General features: G+C 47.2%; 1 long non-coding RNA gene across 1 annotated transcript; it reads left to right on the top strand.

Annotated features, from left to right (window-relative positions):
• Positions 1-491: 491 nt before the first annotated feature.
• On the top strand, positions 492-14,145 carry LOC138285269 (uncharacterized). The gene is made up of 3 exons (XR_011201557.1): positions 492-588; positions 6,852-6,915; positions 12,558-14,145. It is a non-coding gene; the product is annotated as an uncharacterized lncRNA (long non-coding RNA).
• Positions 14,146-21,610: the final 7,465 nt, after the last annotated feature.

Below are 21,610 nucleotides of genomic sequence, written 5' to 3'. Positions count from 1 at the left end.
TGGTGCGCCGTTGCAAGGGGCCCCTAGAAAAGAGGCGCTACGTGTAATGTAGCTACAGTTTTCATAATTCTGGTCCATAGTGCTCTGAAGAACTTTGCAGGGAGCAGAAAAGGGTAAAATGGGTAACACATCCGCCATCAATGGACTGGAGAACGGAGTAGAAAGAAAGTAACTTCCATGTGGGTGCTGCTTCCAGAAAGATTTATTTTGCACAAGTCTGTCTTGGAACAAAACTACTCCCTCACCCCCAACTCTAAGCAGTAAATTGGTGTGATAGCTACATACAAAACTCTACAAGGGCTTGTCTTTTTCACACAGGAAACTTTCCAAAAACAGCCTGAATGCATCTTTTTAATTCCTGCGAAGGTTGAAGGATTTATTTGAAAACTGGCATCGGCCCAGTTACATCTGAAATTAAACAGAGACACTCCTACCAGAGGGAGGAAAGCGGACATGCCTGTTGCTTAAAAAAAATATATTATAATCCAGTGGACGGTGAAAGGAAACCGAAAGCCGCTGCCCTGAAATGATATAAAACTTCAGCAGGCGCTCGTGTTCACAGACACACCTTGAGACACCCTCTCCGCGGTAAGTTCTCCTTGTTACATATATTTATTTACAAAAATGACTGTTTTGACCTATTGTTCACGGCTCCTTTCACAGGCATGCTCGAAATGCTAGTGTGTTCCTTTTCAGGCAATAATTTATATCCGATTAAGGTAGAAATTGTTGGAATGCACCCATCAGAAAACAATTCCATAACCTTCATATTCCACCTGTTTCCTGCGTCCATTAAATCCGAAAGGCGACCCAGCAATGAGCGAAGAGAGGTGCAGGCGCTCTAGGGCAGCTTAGTGGGTTCAGAGGCTATTGCGGAGGTGTGGGTCTTAAATCGAAGGTCACATGTTTGAGGTGTGTCTGTGCCAGCTCGTTCCTTTATACTTCCTGGGTGGAAGAAAGGAGAACTGTTTGGACAACTCACTCGGTAGGGCAGAGGACTTAAATTGTTAATTCCTAAAAAAGCAAATGTCTTAGACCTGTAAATATGTTTAAACTACAGAATTGTTTGAGCACAAGAGTCATGCAAGGACATTTACATCTTTCAGAAGCAGCATCAGCAATCCTATAAATTAGGTACAGTTGCTATTTACACAGGTAACGTGCTTTTTATTTTGATTATTGCCCCGTATACAACGAATCTGCATGCAGTTTAGTAAAATGCTTGACTCATCCTCCTCAGACTGTTTCATAAAGGTTTCATGCAATTGTTTAGTGGAGTGGTTATGGTGATTGATCCAAAGGGTTCCCATTTTTTTAATACTTTATTTGAGCAGTGCCCAAAGCGCTGATCAGACCTCCGCGGTTGGCGCTATAAAATGTCAGAGTGAGGAATACCAAGGATGCATAGTCCTGAATCCACCCATGAATGTCATTTAGGGGTCGTCCGTGGTCACTGCTGTGAAGTCCGGCTTTCCCCTTGCGACCCTTAATACTGCCTTTGCGACACTTGGCCTCCTAGGTGGCAAATTAAGGTGCATATTTATGTTTTTTGCAGCAAAAATGCACTAACACCGTTTTGCGGCAAAATCTTTAGCGTCGGCTAGCTCCATTCCATAGCAGCAGCCGTGCGCCAAATCTATGGAATGGTGCATGCCGGCGCTAAGGATAGGCTAACGTCTACAAAAAAAGACACTAGCTGGGGGGGGTGGCGGTACGGTAAAAGGTGTCAGTGGGTCAGAAATGACGCTAGGTTGGTTAGCAGCAATAAATATGCCACTAACCAGCCTAGCATCATTTTCGGACGCACTAACACCCAAAAATGACTCCTGTCTCAGTAGAGACGGGAGTCATGCCCACCACTCCAATGGCCAGCACAGGGGACCAGCGTCCCCTGGGCAAGGCCATAAGACCCAGTGCCAGGCAGGGGGCCCCATGTATTGGCCCCCCAATGGCGCATTAAAAAAAAAATACTTACCTATACTTACCCAGGATGGGGTCCCCAATCCTATGGTGTCCCTCTGGTGTGGGTGGGGGTGTTGCTGGGGCTTGGGGTGGGCATCTGTGGGTCTATTCCATGGTGTTTGACCATGGAAATAAGTCAACAGGTACCCTAACACCAGGTCTGACCTAGGCGTTAAATAATGGTGCCAAGCAGGCTTATCGCCATTATTTGGGTCCGCCTACTCTGTGCTCCATTTCTGCGCCAGAGTATAAATAAGGTAGTAGGGGGTTGGCATCATATTGTGCACAGGAATGCCTACCGCAAATCTAATTAGCGCAAGGTAGTTTGACGCATCCACATTACGCTAACTCCAATACTAATATAAAATGTAAAGTTAGGAGTTAGCTCAGCACTGTTTTAGCGTCAAAATTATTGAGGCTAAAAAGGCGTAAGCAAAGTATAAATTGCTCCTAAGTGCCAGAAACCCAGGGGCGGCTGCTCGTCCTTGGGGCTCCACTCTCATTGTTTCCTGTCAAATGTTTATTGTTTATTACACTAATAGTAAATAATATGTTATTCACTTAGTGTAATAAAAATGGAGTACAATTAGCTGGAATATGCCCTTCAATGACAGCTGAGTTAAGTAAAAAATGCTTTTAAATGCATGTTGTGTGCATGTTTGTGTGTGAAAGTGTGTTCGTTTGAGAGAGAGTGTATATAAGTGTGAATTTGTGTGTATGTGTAAGTATGTGTGTGAGTGAGTGAAAGTGGAGGTCAAAAGGCATGTGATGTTGCTTCCACTACCCCTGGCATTTTGGTGAATTGATGTCCATGAATCCACTTCAGTCTTTTTTATTTATCCACAGCCAGACACTCCCTGGCCTGTTAGCTCACTCTTTCAGGTTTCTGCTTTCTCCTTTGGAACTGGTTCTCTTTTTCTTTTCCTGTTTATTTCCCCTTTGTTTGCTTTTTGCTCTCTTGCTCACGGGGAATGTCTGCTGCAGAAAATTAAGGGGCAGACTTGCGAGCCCATAGTGCCTCCTTGCGCCACATTAGCGTCTTTTTTTTAAATGCTAATGTGGCCCAACAAGGCCAAAATCGCTGTGCCAAATTTACAAAGTGGCACAATGCATGCATTGCGCCATTTTGTAACCCTTTGAGCTACATTATGCCTGCGCCAGGCATAATGTATGCAAAGGGGGTGTTTCCCTGTTAGGGGGAGGGCTGAAAAAGTGGCACAAAGAAATCTAAAATATTTCTTTGCGTCATTTTTTTCTGCACTTTTAACACCTGCTCAGGGCAGTTGTTATAAGGAGGGATGTCATTGATTACAATGGGCCTCAATGGGCTTTGCAGGATTAGTGTCAATATTTCTGACGCAAATCCTGCAAAGCTCTGAACAATCGTCAAAAATCTTGATGCTAGTTCCCCTGACTACCGCCATGGTGCTCCGTATCTCAGATATGGTGCATACGTGGTGGCGTTGGGGGGGCACTAGAAAAGTGTTGCTGCACTGGACACAGAACCACTTTTCTTAAATCAGGCCCTAAGTGCCAGTTCCCTCAACATAAGTGCCAATGGCCTCTTAGCGGCAATCACCGACACAAATTAAGCATTGTCCATTTTAAGCCCAGTAGGGATTTTCGTTCTCCAATACAGTAAAAAATGGATTTAACAAGTTAACACTAAGCCAGATATTAAGTTTGAAATTTGCTATGAATAGATCTTTTTTGTTGGGTGCAAATCCGCTCTGTAGTTTTTCGAGACGATTCCAGAAAAAGGTGTAAGGTGGGCTTCGAAGAGTAAATCGCCTGTGTGCGTATTTGTACCACTAAACTCATGAATAGTCGGAAACTTTTAGTACAGTTCACAAAACGCATTTTGAATGTAAAATTAGACATTGGGGCCGTATGCAAAGGGCTTGCAGATCCCTGCAATCCGAGCGGACGTACTGCTTGGACTTTGTTGTTTTGCCCGTCGGTGTTTGTTCCAGGCGGCACATGAACGCTGGCAAACATCGTCTCCAAGAAAGGGTTCACGGAGTATTACGGTGGGCGAGAATTGGGATAATAGTGAATTATTTGAGGGCTGTATCGAATAATAAAAATAAAAATCACAATCAGTAGCCGTCCACCGAGTGTCCGCAGGCCTCTAGTTGTTGTGATATTTCAAAATGGAGACAGTCTTTGAACTGTACAAAAAAAAATGTCAGTGTCCAGAAGGGTGCTGGGGGACCAGGGCTTTGCTGAAGTCGTGTCCTGCCTGACCCAGTGCTCGGGGAGTGCAGTAAAGGCGCGACTATCTTGGTACAGGGCGTGGCCATGGTCTGCATCCGGTGCTCGCTGCACAGGACAGAGCCTGAGGGCAACAGGTTCCCTGGGCACCGAGCCTGGGGGGATGCCATTTCTTAAACCCCCGCTAAAGCATGCCCTAGAGGCTCAGGGACCACAGGGCCCGGGAAGGCAGCCACCCTTACACACCCAGGCTGCTGCAAAGAGCCAATGACTATTTCCTTAAAAAACTCATCTTAAAAGACCTAAAAACTACTCAAAGTCTCCATCTTTGGTCAGCTACATAACCATTACACTCGTCCATACCGCTTATGACCTTATACATGGTGCCACAGGTAATTGCACAAGTACATCATCAGTGAATTGCCGGTGACGTCACATATGACCTCATCATTAGCATGAACAACTATTGTAAAGATGTTCTACAATTTTTTCAACATGCATTTTCAGTTTGCGTAGGGGACGTTACAAACCTCTCCTGCCTCCTCAGCCTACACATCTATCTGGATTTAAATCATGTCAGTGACCTCCATAAGTGCCTTTAATTTCCTGCTTATAGAGCGCCATAAAAGGATACGGCCCATCCCTTTGAGTCGTTACATAGTAAAACAGGCTGATAATTACCGGCGCTAGGCCTGGACTCGAGGGGCAGTCCTTCCCGCAGGAAGCCTGGTACAGTTTACCAAACACTGGCACCGAGGTGCGCCTGCTGAAACAGGGGGAGCTCAGAGAGGCCATGTGCAACTGGGCAGGCGAAGAAGCATCTGACATCTGGACATTCAGATAAACGGGTATATGGGTACGTAAGCCTAGTAAAAATAGAGAGACCTTTCATCATCATTTAAATTACACACGTACATTGTATACATTGGCCGTTCGATACACTGTAAAATGGCTTGAACAAGGATCTCAGCTTCGTGGTTCACTAGCCTAAATCGACCACTTGTAGCCCATAAACACCCACCCCTAAAAATCCTAAAAAGGGAAGAAACTTGCCTGTCTGGGTCTTGAACCCCTTGATTCAAACCGTGGGAAGTTTGACTAATATACCCCCACGGATTGAGTAACTCTGTGCGGTGGGCTTCAACAACCAGACAGACAAGTTTACGTCTTTTTTTAGGATACAATTAATATATTGACTCATTCGCTTCCTTTACGGAGACCCTTGAAAAAATACCAGGGCAGTGGTTCTTTATGTCCTGATGAATGTGCAGGACCATCTTTGGCCATGAGAGTAGGGTAGAAACGTGTTAACAACGATAGATTGAGGGTCACAGGGCCATTGTAATCCCCTAATCCCCTCACCCGTGACAACTATTTATTAGTTATGCCTATACACTCTGCTAATAAAGGGACACTGTGGAGTGGATTAATCATGTTTAATATGTATCCCCAGTCACTATATATATATATATATATATATATATATATATATATATATATATATATATATATATATATGGAATATAGTTGAGCCCATCCTGTCTTTTAGGAGCCAGGGTGAGCCAGATGATCAAGTATGTCACTACTAGAGCGAGTGAGGGTTATTTCGAAAAAGTAATTTACTTCCCCCTGGAAATCTAAGACACTGAATTATTTAGGTGTAGAGGGTTTTTGGGTGAGTGACATGCAGATACTCACTTGTATTGGTTAGCACTGAGTTTATATTCAATTTCAGAATTACCTTGAATTTGCTTGCAGTTGAAAAACGTTTACATTTCGCCTGCAAATGCTGGTATTTTTTTCAAAGCCCTGAGGAAGTCAAGCCAATTAAGCCGACCATAAAACGTGTTGACTAGAAGCTTAAAAGAAGGAAGGACATTAAAAAAAATATATATATCTCTTTGGAATATACCTGAAAGAATGTGCTCATGTTCTTTCGTATGCCCCCGAGATACTTAATGTAGCATTTTGGGTTACTCCGGTACTGCAGTCTCATTAATGCGATCCAAGAGTACCACTCCCAGAATACACTACAGTGGAAAATGAAACTGAGGACTGGGACATTTTGCCCTTGGCGGCACAAGTTCATATTGTATCCCTACATTGAGTGCTTTTTATAAATAACACTGGTTGATTTGAAAGTGTCTCTTGAATGCAACTGTACAGTAAGCAGTGGTTAGTCATAGCTATCATAACACAGTGCCCTATTCTCAAAGTGTTAAAATGAGCAGCTCTGGTGCAAGGGTTTTTGGAACCCCAGGCAAAATACAGTCTGTTGGTTTGGCCCTCAAACCAACCAAAAATGACAATTTCCAAATCATTGTTTTATAATCCCAGTGCCAGGGCACTGTAGGGTAGCACTGTTCTTTATTAGTATTGAATTCAACCCCTCTGGTGCCACCTTGTGGACTTATGTTGCTGCTTCTTAAAACAGTGGCTTTAATTTAGCACCGGCCTTTTAATTCAGTCTGTGACTCTAAGAATGGCTGAATAAGCAACAATTAATGGCAATGTGGTTATTCCATGCCAACATATTAGTAGCATAACACGACAATCCACCTATAATCAGTGAATATCTTGTATGATTACAGTAAATGCTTCATGTACAAATAGGGTTGATCCTTTATGAAAAGCTAACACGTTTCCACGGTTTGATGTTTTTCTTGCTTCAACAGGACATTTTTGAGACCAGCATACCCATTAGAAGTTTCACAGAAAACTACAGAAAGCTCACGTAGGGTAAGTAGTTTCCTCATGTATGATACCACTGCTGCCCTGTTGTGACAGACATTATTAATATTGAAATGGGCCACCTTCAGGCACTGACTGGAGAGCTTGTGACAGTTCATACCAAAGTATAGTGGGGAAAGATTGACAGTTCAAACACAGCCAGTGCTGCAGGTTCCTCAACACATATATGTTTCCTCTGTCTGGTACTCATCAGAAGTGAGCAGTTTCCTTGTGGGGAACTTGATATGCTGTTTAAATTTCTGGGGTCCAATGCCCACCTGTGCTATGGTACTGACGTCTGACCTTAGACTTCCATCACCAGCTCCCCTTAATACATTTTAATGACCAGGGCTGGACTGGGAACCCAAAGCAGACCTGCCAAATTTTGTCAGACCAGACCCTATAGGGTACATAGCAACTGAGCCTGATCACGACAATGGGGGTTGGGTGTGGGAGGGCGTCCAGGGCGTCCCTCCCACAGGAAAATTTGGAAAGAATGCCAAAACCGTTGCATTTTACAACACATTTTCCACTATATTATTCAATTGTATTCGTTTTTAAAGCATAGTGAACAATGACCTTACGGAGCACCAGGATACAGCATTCTTTATTGGGGCTCTTCAGTGATTCTCTCACCATCACCCTCTAACAGTGCCTTTCATCTCTCCATATCCCTTCTCTCACATGTATTCCATTTGTTTTATAGCACCTCTCTTACCAGTGTAGGGTGTTAGATCACTTCACGTCTCACACACACACACTAAATCATATGTATGTAAATCAGTGTACAGAAAATGTTATATAAGAAACAAAGGACTACAAGGTGTAGGATTCACATGTCATCCATATAGGTAGGCATTTTTTAAGAGTGCTTGGTCTGGGGAAGCATAAACTCCGGGTTCAGAGCATTATATAGTGGTTAGGGCTGTCTGTACTAATAACAATTTATTTCTACCCAAACAAGGCCTTTTTAGCCGAATTAGGATAATCAAGGTCTGGGAAAAAATATAACTTTCTAACCTGTACCATCCAGTTTGCATGCTGTTCTTTGACGGCAGTTCATACCTCATTATGCTAGATTATGATTGTAATTTATGAACCGCATAGTAACAAAAGGATCTCAAGGACAAAAGCAGTATTCCACTGAGATATGCACATAAAATACTTTTCTATAATCTGCATAGTACGCATTATTTGCAGCAGGCATATTAACCCTCTGCACTACCTTAAAGGAGTCAAAACTGCCACTAGATAAAACTCTGATCTCTCTTCAGCAGGTACATTAATCACCAGAGTTATCTTACACTTTTATTTTTGCCTGAAAACTGTTGGATGTAGGAGGAAATCTGAAGTACTTTTAAAACTGCTGAATTGCTACAAAACCATCCCCCAGTAACAAAAGTGGCCCCCACCCTTCCAGCCTCTTGGGGAAACGCCCGATGCATGGGCCAGCCAGTCAGCCCTTGTCAATGTTATGGGGTTGCACACTGACTGGTAAGTCTGCCCCAGTCTTGTTGATCTTGTTTGATAAAAACATGCTTACGAGGGGCAGCAAAAGAGTTTACACCCACTAGGTTGTGCATAGTCGGGAAACCTTCGTCTTGCTTTGGAACCAGCGGGGACGAATGCAGTGATACTCAGCCCACAGGGAGGGCTCTGGATCAGGGAATAGAGAGTGCCACTGAGCGACAGCAATCCGCACGCTGCCTGTGCAGCCCCTGAGTGCACTGGGAATGGGTTCCCACTGCTGCACATTGCCACTCAAACTGTCCATGGTTTTTCAATCTTCCTCAGTTTTGGCAAAGATCACAACATTTAAAAATCACATGGACTTCACAAATTGACATACCCCTAAGGCTCTATTACACTTTTCTTGTTTGTTCCACAGCATACCTTTAAGCAGGTGCTCTGGGTGCAAACAGGGAACATGCACCCTATTATGTTGAATGCGCTGCCCTCAGCGCAGCGGCAAACTCCTGCTGCCCCCAGGGCAGTACATTCAAAAGAAATATGGAGCAGCTTTTAAGTGGTATTAAAGTTACCTTTGCAGGTGAGTGCAGTGAGTTACTGCCCCCGCCTGCAATGGGTTGTCTGCGCGGTCCATGGGATCCTCTTTCATCCCTCCTGACGGCTACCTTTAGAAGGTGCACTGAAAGTGCGCCATATTTTTGTGGTACATTTTCAGTGTCCCCCTAAAGGTATGTTTGCCTCTGCTGCTATGTCTGCAATACAGCACAGATGCAGAGATAAAGAGATTTCTTTATTTCATGGGGCACCCCCCATCCAACTGAAGACACACCCTATAATGATAGTTCTGGAGCTATATGTGTGCCAATGCTATCTGTATTACAGAAGGGGCAGTACAAGGTTTGTAGCACTATGTGTAATACTAAAGGGACCCAGGTGCACCCACATGTGTCACTTCTGTAATACGGCCCCTAGTGAAGAAACTGTTAACAATATAAGCTGTTCAAACAGATAAGTGACTGACAGCTAAGGCCTATGCAGACAGCAAAGTCATTCTCAGAATGGCCCAATTTCTTTTATGTGCCATTATTACGAACATTGCCTACCTATTATCCAAGATTCCCTCTTCTATTCCCGGATCCTGACTGTTTCTGACATGGTGTCAAACTAATTGCATACTCTGGGCCAGATTTACAACAAACTGGTGCAGCGCGGTGCTGTGCCAAAATCAGCTGCCCGCATTGTGCCAGTTTTGAAACGCAGCGGTGTATCGTACTTACAGGGAATATACCGCATCCCTGTGTTTCTCCCTGCACTGACGCTAAATTCAGCTGCCAGCACCAAAACAGGCATCCTTACACTATAGTGCAAGGCTGTCTGCGTTGAGGGGATTGATTATTGATGCGTAGGAAGGTGTCCCTTCCTGCACATAAACAATCATTCATGGTGGTTTTGCTTTTTCTGCAGCACACATAGAAAAAGCAAAAACGAGGGTAAATGAAGTATTTCTCCTTGTTATGCCATGCTAACGCCACCACTGGTGCCAGTGGCGTTAGTTTTCAGCGCTGTCACAGATTTACAGATTTTTGTCAAAGCGTCAAAAGCAATGGGTGTTGCGGTGGAACACCAACAAAAACACTCATTTCATGCCCCGCTGCCGCAGAAAACTGGATCGGGGGGCATATTTACGAGGTGGCATTAAGCCACAAAAAGTAGCTGAGCGCCGCATTGTAAATATGCATAATGCACAGCGCCACCAGAGCGTCACAAAAAGTGATGCTCTGGTGGTGCTATGGGGCTTGTAAATATGCCCCTCTATTTGTTTGTAGTCTGTCTAAAATAACTTTAACATTTTTTAAATTACTAATCAGACATGACACGTTCTTTGCATATTTACTGTTGAAGATTTGTCTAAGCTTCTACTGGTCTTTGATGGCAGAATATACAGGTAACAGAACTAAGATTACAATCAAGTGCCTAGCTTAAGTAGATGAATAAATGAGTACATAGATAAAATGCTATAATTGGAATCGAACTCTAAAAGAGAATTTTTGGGCCATGCGCATTGTGGGTGGCGATGTGGGACATCTCGTAGACCTAATGATAGGTAACTAATCAGAGACGCTGATGAATTTGGAATAATAAAATTCCACGGACCAATAAATTCGATTTTGCTAAAGAAGTGGTGTCTGGTCCATGCTTTAGACCTTCTTTCTATTCCCTGAGGTCTAAACACTGTCATTTCAAGAAGGCCACACGTCTAAAGGATACATCCCTGATTAATCATGGTAGACGCTGTGGATGGTGGCTTAGCAGTCATATTTAACTTATAAAATGAACGTCAACTTATTTTCCACTAAATGTCAACGTTCTTTAATATTGCAGCTTTACTACAGCTGGGTGTACGCTTTATTTGAATGATATCAATGCAGGTGGACCTAATTTAAGAGAATATCACTCTGGGTTCTTATAGTTCTCTGAAAAGCAAGCTGGTGCATCTCTGCATTTAAAATTATCGCAAAATTGGAAACTGGCCAGTTTGATTGTAAAATCTGAGCTTGTCTGTTTGCCTATTATAAGAATTTTGGAGTGTCAGGAAAGCCCCATATTAAGCTGTATTTCTACATTTAGAGTCAAAGTGACAATGAGTTCAAGTTTGTCGATCAACGGAATACAGACAGGCTTACATTTCAGGATGCCTGAATGTTATTTTATTGATTAGTGTCTGCATTTAATAACTACCAGCTACCAGGTCAGAATTTGGGTTCTCTAAAGTGCATATTTCAGATCGATACGGACGACGGTCTACTCGAATAAAACTGCCCTGAAATAAGATAGTTAACTAAAAGATAACCAGCAGAATTGACACCAAGGGGCTGATTTATGAAAAGTTAGTGCCGCCTTTACATCATTTTTTGACGTAAAAGCGGCGCAAACGTTTCATAAATCAGGCCCCAAATGCCTTTCGACCTCAATCACACAAAACACATTGCAACCACCTGACATTTAATCCAACCCAAAAACACATGAGGTGTGATATGCATAGCATACTGGGACAAGCTGCAGAACTTAGGGGCATATTTATACTTGTTTTGCGTCGAATTTGCATCATTTTTTTAATGCAAATTCGGTGCAAAACCAACTCCATATTTATACTTTGGCGTGAGACCTGTCTAGCGCCAAATTTATGGAGTTAAAGTCATTTTTGGGACTTGAAAACCTACTTTGCATCAATGAGATGCAAAGTAGGTGTTCCCGTGTAAAAAAATCACTCTATGGCCTTAGCGCCATATTTATCCCATGTGCTAAAATCACGCACGGGAGGGAGGAGGGGTCAAAATATGGCTCAAAGCTTGCTTTGCACCATTTTTTAACGCCTGGGTCAGGGTAGGCGATAGGGGACCTGTGGGCCTATTTCCATGGTGGAACACCATGGAATAAGCCCACAGGTGCCCTCCCCAGGCCCCAGGGATACCCCGACCCACATCAGAGGGACAGCGGAGAATGGGGGACCCCATCCCAGGTAAGTATAGGAAAGAACAGGTAAGTATTTTATTTTATTTTTTTAAGTGCCATTGGGGGCCCTGAATTGCCCCCCCCCCCAATGGCACTGGGTGCAATGCCCAGAGGACCCTGGTCCCCTATGCTGGCCATTGTGGTTATGGGCATGACTTCTGTCTTTTCTAATACAGGAGTCATGCGGTATGGATGGTTTTGCGTCAGAATATGACTCTAGGCAGGTTAGAGTCATTTTTTTTACTCTAACCTGTCTAACGTCATTTTTTTCGTCCCCCTTCTTACATACCACTAGCCCCACCCAATTAACGTCATTTTTTTAACGGTAGCCTACCCGTTGCACCATTCCATAAATATGGCGTCCGGCTGGTGCACAGAAATGGTGCAAGTTTGTGCTAAACTTTTTGGTGCAAAACTGCGTTAGTACAGGTTTGCACCAAAAAGTATAAATCAGGGCTTTAGTTTTGAAATTGCTACTGATGTAAAATGATATCTTTCATGGATGCAATTTTAATTATCATCAACGCCTAATAACATTATTGTGTTCATCACAAAAACACGTTTTTATAACCGAGGGCTACAGTCTTTTTTTGTGAAACTGTCTAAATTAATTTCTTCAGGACAGTCGTCAATGGACTCATGCTCTGTTGTTTCCTAATGTTTTCTAGCTTATGCAATGAGTTTGTCATACGCCAATGACATCTGGGCCGAAGAGGATTGGCCCAATTACAGTGATGCCCCCCTGCAGCCCCTGGAGGCCCCCCTTGAGGGGAAGCTGTACCTGATGTACCACGGGACCACCGTAGAAATGGCGGAGTCAATAATCAAGTCAGGGTTCATACGCTCGGCGGGCGGCATGCTGGGACCTGGGGTGTACGTCAGCAGAGCCATTGAGAAAGCAAGAAGATATCCAATTGGCATGGAGGGTCGAAACGTCGTCCTGAAGCTTCGAGTGAATGTAGGCAGAGTGAAGAAGATTGACCGACAGGGGCACCCTGACCAGAAATCGTGGCACAGTCACTACGACACCGCTTGGGTGCCCCCCAATTGTGGCATGGTTTCTAGTGGCTTAGAGGAGGATTGCATCGCAAACCCAACCAGAATCAAAGTAATTGATGTGGTATATGCTCCCGCGAACGACATAGCCCGCCTGAAGCAATTAGTACAAAGTAAAATGAAAAAAAGATAATTAAGAAGAGTGCCTGATAGGAAAGAAGGATGACAGGGTGTGAGGTAAAATTAAAAGCCACTGGAAGCCTCTTTCTCATTAAAAATATGCTTTTCCGCTTAGGTCTAGCCAGGGCCATTAGAAGTATATGATCTTTGGCCGTGGTGGTTTCCACATAATTATAGACTTACTGATCTAGTTCCGTAGCGCCCCCCCCCACTCCCCCCCATTGCTACATAATTTGCAAATTTCAACAAAAACGTTATTTCCAGTTTAACAGATTAAATACCTTTAAATATAAGTGCCACATTGGGTGCATGCTATGGGAGACACTTACAAAGTAAATGGTCAGCTTTCAGTTGCTGATTACTATATCCTCGATGTTAAACTGGTACTTTGAGGTGGCACTTCTTCCCAGACAATATTAGTTTGTGTTAATCGTGGCAAAATAATACTGCCACAGACAGTGCCGGATTAATCAGCAGGATTTGCTTTTTCTTGCTTCATAAAGTCTGCCACATAATTTTGTCTTTCATTGCCACATAATTCCATTAGTATACCGAAATTGTTAGCCTACCGATTTACTGCTATTTGTCTTGATGTGGTCCTTATACTCTTTGCCCCTCATTTCTTTTTCTCCACTGTCATGTATGAATATCAACTTCTATGCATCGCAAAATCTTTTTGAAACCTTTGTTTAATTTAAGTATGTTGAATATGTTGCATTATTTTATCTCCTTTGGAATTACGTGTTTAATCAGCAAACATTTGAGAGAAAAATATATACTTATCCATGACAATCATAGAAAAATGTAACACGACCACAAAGGTGGCCGAAGAAGGGAGACAATCAGATTCCATCAAAAATTAAGAAAACATAGTCGAGAATGCTGGACTGGTGCCTCCCTCCATTCTTTTTATAGGGTTTCAAAGTTATTTGCTAACCACACTGCCGTACAGGATCTTTGACTTAGTGCATGCATGCTTTTATGCTTATAGATGTATATTTCATCACTGCCAAATGCATTATATTCATATCCAGATCATGTTTAAATAAGCAATAAAAATTTAATGAACATGTAGATCAACTCTTATTTCTTGTATCATTTACAATTGATATTGACTTGGGCAGTTACATTTCTTGAAAATACTTAGATCTAAAACCCTAACCAAGTATAAAAAGAGCCCAGTTACTCAGTAGCAAGAAAATGTGCTAGTATGGTTTTAAGAGCTCTAAGGTTGGAAAATGGCAGGAAAGGTGATGTGGAAGGGGTGGGTGTTTGCATAATGCATTGAACACTCAACGAAATGATTGTGTTTTTTTTTTTTTTTAAAGCATTACCTACTTCAGAAACAAAGGAAACGGCAGCTCTAAAACGGTAGAAGAACACATCCAGTTAAAAGGATATGTAAGGAAAGGGATTTTTCCATGTAAAAAAGGGTTCTTAAAGGGAAGGAAAGAAGAAAAGTAGAGATAGGTGTGGAAAACACAAATCCCCTGCACTTCTCGTTTGAATTATCTGCTCTGTGAACAGCCTAGTGAATTAGCACAGAGAATCAAGGGCGTGCATGAAAATGTAGTACTAGCTTATTTCCGCCTGTACTGGGGCTGTTTGTGAGTACCTAGAAAGTTAGAACACTATGTGAAATGTACACGTACACCTATGCTTTATAGGTGTCTGACTTTCTGTTATTTTCTGAAATGGATACCTTGTGTGTTCTGCAGGATGACCATAACTTTAAAATGCCCTTGAATTAAGTGGACTTGTATTCTTGTGGTGTGAATCTACCAAGTCCGACTTCTTTTTGAAAAACATTAAATTAACCTGCCTGCCATTGATCCATTCAGCACGTCACTAACTTTTGCAGAACTTGGAAAAGTGTCATTTGTATCTAAACACTGATTTGTTATTACATTGGGCGACCCGAGACACAGTAGATATGTAAGGTAAACAGGTAGTCCATCTTGACATATTGCTATTTTAGATTTTGGAAAATTCCAACTTGATTTTGAAATGCAGGCTAAATGTTACTTGTCAAAGCCCTGGAATTGACAACTCAGGGGGGAGAGGCCTACACAACAGGTTATCATGAGAGGTCCTGCTAGACTGCCTGAGCATCTGCTCTCATGCCAAGAGTCAATCAAGTGATGAGAGGAGCTGGGGGACGGGGCCTTATGCCCATAGCGACGCAGCACGGTCAGGAGCAAACGGTGCGAGAGCCCCCATCCACTGTTATCGTGCTTGCAACCTGGCCTTAACGGAGTGTGACATGACAAGTGCCCTCTGCAGCAGTGGGTGGGACTCAGTGGGGACAACGCCGGGCCGTGACTGTGGCCCCAGGTGGGATCAGCAGCGGGAGCCGAGCTGTGGCCTACACTTCATAAAATAGCGTTGGCTACTGTGTAGGGGCACCTTACCTGACTAGTGCCTCAGAAAAACCCACTATAGCAGCTACTGGGTGACCGGAGGCTAAAGTGACTGGCTGTGGGGGACTGCCGCAACCTCAGCACTGTGCTTGGACCTGGTTCCAGAGATGCAGCGAGAGGTGGGGCAGGCTCCGAACACAGAGTCCCAAGGAGTCCTGCCCCGGCATACGGAGCTGAAGCAATGAAGATAGTGTTAGGCCACCCAGGCCTCAGATTCAGGCGGCCCACCTTTCAATGCAGTGGAGGCGCTGAGGTGGGTGAGCCCTATACAGTTGGAAGGACCAATATGGAACAAGGGGCAGCTTACCACCAGGGCTGTGCTGAGGCAGCAACCAGCAGGTGAGGCCCTGGTATTTAAGGAGGTGGCCATAAGAGTGTGTCTCTCACATTCTGACTCCTAAGCAGAGGGGCCCCATTCATTCAATAGATGGGGGTTTACATGGTGCAGTGTGACTTCTGGACATGGGGGACACTGGGTGCCTTCCAGGGCCATTTAGACACTGGTGGCTGCCAAGAGAGCTGAAGTATGAGAGACTGGTGACCCCTCCAAAGGACAGCACTTCTCAGGGGCCCTGGCCCCCCTCTCATTGGATTGTCCCCGGAGTTCCCTGCCTGAAAAAACCTGGCGCTGTTGAAGCGTTGCCCAGGAATGCCTTGGTATGCTGGGTGCCAGAGCGGCACACCTCAGGAGATCCACGCAAGGGGCGTCCTAACCAGCCTCACCCCTCCCCATGGAGCATTGCCTATCCTGACCTTGACTAAAGGGAGCTAGCGGTCCCTGGGCGGAAAAAGAGGAGGGAAGGCAGAAACACTATTGACTACCGCTGACTGTGGCTGAGAGACTGGCTGATTAGGTGAGGCGAGCTCTGAAGAGTGCCACACACTTTAAGGGTGGTGGTGTTCATGGGGAAAGTCGCAAAGAAAAATGATTCTATCCTTCCTCCTGGCAATACACTATCCACTGAGGTGTGCATGCAGCAAGGCCCAACATTACGAAACGTTCTACAAGCCATAACACCCACTAGGGAAGACTTAGAAACAAAAATAGACACCTTGGGGGCAGACCTGAGTTTGCTTAGGGATGACCATAGACAGCTGGCAGAGCGAGTTACTGCCATGGAACAGGAGGTGGTGGAGATACCCCCTGCAGTTGCAAATCTGACAACTCATCTGACTACAATGAAAACCAACATACGGACCATAGAACTTTGGACTGAGGATTCTGAAAATAGGTCCCTCAGAAGTAACATCCAGGTAGTGGGTCTGCTGGAGCGAGTAGAGGAGAGGCAACATGATAGACTACCTGGAGACGCTGATTCGCACTGAGTTCCCTCAGGAAGGATTGTCCTCCTTCTTTGTGGTAGAGCGGTCCCACCGGGTACTGGGCAGGCTGCTTCCCTGGGGACCCCGCCATGACCTGTAGTAGCGAAACACCTGTTTTATAAAGATTGGGAATATATACTGGCTCAAGCCCAGCATGAAGGAGACTTAGGGGGTCATTACGACCCTGGCGGTCGGTGTTAAAGCGGCGGCAAAACCGCTAACAGGCTGGCGGTAAAAAAAATTGAATTACGACCCTGGCGGAAACCGCCAACAGAGACCGCCACTTCAACACACCACCCGCCACGGCGGGATAAACAAACAGCGCGGCGGTCACCGCCAACAGACAGGCGGGAGACAATGTACCGCCCACCCTATCACAACCCACCAATCCGCCACTTTTTCCGGGGCAGTAGCCCGCCGATCCAAACACGGCGGAAACAGCCATTTCAAACGGAAAACACTCACCTCCATACACCCCACGAGGAATCTGGACAGCATGGAACCCGAACTCTACATCCTCCCAGCGATTGTCTTCCTGCTCCTCTACCAGGAGCACGAACGCCGGCGCAGAAGACAAAGGTGAGTACTGCATCTACGACAGAGGGGAGGGGGGAGGCAAAAAATTACGGGGACACACATATGCGACACACCCACCCTCACCCTCACCCACTACAACACACACATCAATGCATAGCAAGACATCACAGTTACACCCCCAACGCCCCCGGAAGAACGCAAAGACAAAAGGAAATGATTATAAACATTGGAATATATTGTATGACTGGCTTTAAAATATATCACACATCAAAAACTTTTATATACATAAATTGTCCAGTCCGATATTTGTATCAGGCATTGTCCGTTGACCACGGGGCCCAAATCACATGGGCAAAGCCCACACAGGATACCTGACTCCAACGGAGAGAACACTGCAGGGGCATCAGATACCAAAACTACAGGCACCTCAGGGGGAAGGGAAGGGGGGGCACCTCAGCCAGATGAGTCCACGACGCCAGATCCACGAGGGGCCTCCATGGCCACTGTTCCATCCTGGGGAGTGCAAAGCCACAGTCTCTCAAGTCTCTACAGTGAGTGGGTTGCCCACTGTTACATCCTGGGGAGTGCAAAGCCACAGCCTCTCAAGTCTCTACAGTGGGTGGGTTGCCCACTGTTCCATCCTGGGGAGTGCAAAGCCACAGTCTCTCAAGTCTCTACAGTGGGTGGGTTGCCCACTGTTCCATCCTGGGGAGTGCAAAGCCACAGTCTCTCAAGTCTCACAAGTGGGTGGGTTGCCCACTGTGCCATCCTGGGGAGTGCAAAGCCACAGTCTCTCAAGTCTCTACAGTGGGTGGGTTGCCCACTGTGCCATCCTGGGGAGTGAAAAGCCAAAGTCTCTCAAGTCAATAACAGTCTCCACTGGTACTGGAGGGGGACTAGTGCCCAGAGTGCTTCGTGCAGCCCTGCCCGACACAGATGCAGGCCTGCCCCTTCCGCCAATGGGCCAGCGGTGCTTGAGACGGCGGTGCCCTGTTCAGCGGTGCTTGAGACGGCGGTGCCCTGTTCAGCGGTGCTTGAGATGAAGGGCCCAGCGCAGCGGTGCTTGAGATGGCGGTGCCCTGTTCAGTGGTGCTTGAGACGGCGGTGCCCTGTTCAGCGGTGCTTGAGACGGCGGTGCCCTGTTCAGCGGTGCTTGAGACGGCGGTGCCCTGTTCAGCGGTGCTTGCGACAGCGGTGCCCTGTTCAGCGGTGCTTGAGATGAAGGGCCCAGCGCAGCGGTGCTTGAGACGGCGGTGCCCTGTTCAGCGGTGCTTGAGACGGCGGTGCCCTGTTCAGCGGTGCTTGAGACGGCGGTGCCCTGTTCAGCGGTGCTTGAGATGAAGGGCCCAGCGCAGCGGTGCTTGAGACGGCGGTACCCTGTTCAGCGGTGCTTGAGACGGCGGTGCCCTGTTCAGCGGTGCTTGAGACGGCGGTGCCCTGTTCAGCGGTGCTTGAGACGGCAGTGCTCAGTTCAGCGGTGCTTGAGATGGCGGTGCCCTGTTCAGCGGTGCTTGAGACGGCGTTGCCCTGTTCAGCGGTGCTTGAGATGAAGGGCCCAGCGCAGCGGTGCTTGAGACGGCGGTGCCTTGTTCAGCGGTACTTGAGACGGCGGTGCCCTGTTCAGCGGTGCTTGAGATGAAGGGCCCAGCGCAGCGGTGCTTGAGACGGCGGTGCCCTGTTCAGCGGTGCTTGAGATGAAGGGCCCAGTTCAGCGGGGCTTGAGATGAAGGGCCCAGTTCAGCAGTGCTTCGGATGAGTGCCCAGTTCAGCGGATCCGCCCATGGCGTGGAGGTCATTCGCCACCTGACCTGTGGCTGGCTGCGCCTTCCTGCCCACCTGGGATGGGGCTGGTGGGGCCCTGCTGGGCTGCAGTACCGGGCCTGTTGGTGTCCTCCTGCCCACCTGGGATGGGGCTTGCGGGGCCCTCCTGCACATCTGGGCTGCTGGCGGTCTTGTCGGGCGTGCTACCCTTCCCAGCCTTCCCTGTTCGCCTGTGGCCCTTCCCCACCTTTGGCGGTGTGCCAGCTGGCACCACACTCCCTGCCGGAGCCATGGTAGGGATTTTGGTCCCAGGTGTTTTAGGCCTCTTGCGCCGGCCACTGACAATCTTCACATGTTTTTGCGGGGGTGGGCTGGCCGTGCCTTGGCTCCCTACTGAACTGGCTGCCCTTGAGGGTGGGGGACTCCACAGTCCATGGCAGACTGTCTTCACAGGGTCCGCTTTTGTGGTGGCTGAGGTGCTGACTGGAGTCCTATTAGATGGACGGGGTGGGGGAGTTGTTGGAAAGAGGTCAAGTTTTGATAGGAAAAGAATTTTAGGAAGAGAGGGACGGGTAGGTGTAGTAGGTATGGGAGTGGAGGAAGAGGTTGTGGTTGTAGAAGTTTGAAGTCTGGTGTCTTTGGATGCAGGTGCTTGGGCTGGAGGCTGTCGTGAGGTGGATGGCTGTTGGGTGGGTGGCTGCCTGCGTTTGTGTAGCTTGGAAGAGGGGGTGACAGACACACTGGGAGAGGACACAGGGGACGTGTGAATGGTAGTGGGGGTGGTGACTGCACGTGTGCGGGGGGTTCTGGTGGGTGTGCTGGTGATGGACGTAGAGGCTGAAGATGTTGTGCATGCAAGTGTGAGTGGAGACGTCACAGGGAGGGAGGAGGGAGACGAGGAGGAGGGGGACACAGTGGAGGCAGTGGGTGTTGGTATATCTGCATGTGGATGTTGCTTGTGTGAATGCCTGTGTGATGTGTGGTGCTTATGTCTGTCTGAGCTTCCCTTGGGTGTTGAGGTGTGTGCAGGCTGGCCTAATAATGTGTCTGGGATAGGCAGCGGTACAGGGGATTGGGTATGGGTGGAGGAAGTTGGAGGGGGGAGGCTAGAGACAGGGACAATTGCTGCCATCAGTGCTGAGGCCAGAGTGTTGAACGATCGCTGATGGGCAGCCTGACCAGAATGAAAGCCCTCCAGGTATGCATTACTCTGGTGCACCTCCCTTTCTACACCCTGGATGGCATTCAAAAGGGTAGACTGCCCAACAATGAGCGTCCTCAGGAGGTCAATGACCTCCTCACTGAGGGCAGCAGGGGTGACTGGGGCAGGGCCTGAGGTGCCTGGGGCGAAGGAGATGCCCACCTTCCTGGGTGAGCGGGCACGGGGCAAACGCTGAGGGGCTGCTGGGAGGGCGGTGCTGGTGCGCTGGGTGGCGGCTGTACCTGTTGTTGCAGGGGGCACAGATGTTGCCGCCACTACAAGGGAGCTCCCTTCAGAGGACGAGTCGCTGTCACTGACATCTGCACGAGTCCCCGCTGTGGAGCTCCCCTCGCTCTCCGTCTCACTGGTGAATTCCCATTCAGTTGCATGGCCCGCCATGGCCATGTGAGATGCAGCTCCCTCGTGCTCCGATGACACTTCTCCTCCGCCTGATGATGCTAATGCACAAATGAACAGGAAGACAACAAAAAAGGGGGGTGGGGACAAATAAAGAAATGTTGAGTGCATGCATTGGCGACACCGTTGTCGGACAGGACAGACACAGAAGCCCCCTGCACTACGCCGCGCACTTGGGGTCGACTACGCAATCCGTGGGACATGGCCTACAAGCCTATGGGTGAAATCTGCTCACATACATGACACAGGGCAATGAATAGCTGTACTTGGCACTCTACAGAGGTGGGGGGCGGGGGCACAGGGCCATGCCTTACGGAGGGGCCTAGCCTACAGATATCGCCCTGGCCTAGGGATACCCACAGCCCTCCTCCCCCACCCAGACACCTCCACTGCGTGCAAAGTCACCAGGATTTGAGTGTACTCACCCCCTTGTGTCTGCTGTGATGTCCTCACGTGCCCATCCAAATCGGGGTAGGCCACCGCCAGGATCCCGGACATCAGGGGGGTCAACGTACGACTGGCACCCCTCCCACGTTGGGAGGCCATCCCCAGCTGAGCCTCCGCCGTCTTCCTGCTCCAGCGTCGGATGTCCTCCCATCTCTTCCGGCAGTGGGTACCCCGTCTGTGGTGGACCCCCAGGGTCCGGACGTCCTTGGCGATGGCACGCCAAATATCGATTTTCTGGTGGGCGCTGACCTATGTGACATGTACAGGGAGAGAAGAATAATCATCACCTTCTGCATGCTCGATGTGAGTGGCCCCCGCATCCCCACCCTTGCCATGTGGCACATGCTCTCATCTGTCGTTTGATGCATGCCTCATTCGCTCCCCTCACCACCATCTTTCATCCACCCCACTCAACACAGGCATTGGCCACAAAGCATGG

The sequence above is a fragment of the Pleurodeles waltl genome, chromosome 3_1 (genome assembly GCF_031143425.1).
Source record: "Pleurodeles waltl isolate 20211129_DDA chromosome 3_1, aPleWal1.hap1.20221129, whole genome shotgun sequence".
Classification (NCBI taxonomy): domain Eukaryota; kingdom Metazoa; phylum Chordata; class Amphibia; order Caudata; family Salamandridae; genus Pleurodeles; species Pleurodeles waltl.
The sequence above is the reverse complement of the archived record's forward strand: the minus strand, read 5'-3'. Positions and strand labels throughout refer to the sequence as shown.